Source organism: Sapajus apella, unplaced genomic scaffold (genome assembly GCF_009761245.1).
Source record: "Sapajus apella isolate SASKATOON/1434 unplaced genomic scaffold, GSC_monkey_1.0 scaffold84, whole genome shotgun sequence".
Taxonomy (NCBI): domain Eukaryota; kingdom Metazoa; phylum Chordata; class Mammalia; order Primates; family Cebidae; genus Sapajus; species Sapajus apella.
The window spans coordinates 592,735-593,486 of NW_022437024.1; positions in this window are offsets into that span (position 1 = coordinate 592,735).

Below are 752 nucleotides of genomic sequence, written 5' to 3' on the forward strand. Positions count from 1 at the left end.
GGAATTACAGGAGCATACCACCACACCCAGCTAATTTTTGTATTTTTAGTAGAGACGGGGTTTCACCATTTTGTCCAGGCTGGTCTTGAACTCCTGACCTCGTGATCCACCCGCCTTGGCCTCCCAAAGTGCTGGGATTACAGGAGTGGGCCACCACGCCCAGCCAGAAACATATTTTATGTCAGTAAATCAACAACTTAGATGAAATGGACAAATTCCTTGAAAGACACAAGTAACTAAAACTGACATGGGAAAATATGAATAACCTAGATTAGAGAAACTGAGGTATTAAAATGTTGCTGTTACATATGTATTTGCTGTTAAAAATCACAGCACTGCATACTTGAGGACCCTAACCCTGTCCTTCCCATGGAATCCCCAAGAAAGTACTTCAATTACTGGACAAAACTTGAGATGTTCGAGGCTGTTCAGTTGAGTAATAGTAGTGGGGGACCTAAGTCAAAAGACTTCAAGATATCACTTTTGTTTGCCATGCAGCTTGTGAGGGAAGATGGGTGTCGAGCTGTCTCCTTTTTGACAGTTATTTTCTTTGGAAAGAAAGAAGCAGGCCGGGCGCGGTGGCTCAAGCCTGTAATCCCAGCACTTTGGGAGGCCGAGGCGGGTGGATCACGAGGTCAAGAGATCGAGACCATCCTGGTCAACATGGTGAAACCCTGTCTCTACTAAAAATACAAAAAATTAGCTGGGCATGGTGGCGCGTGCCTGTAATCCCAGCTACTCAGGAGGCTGAG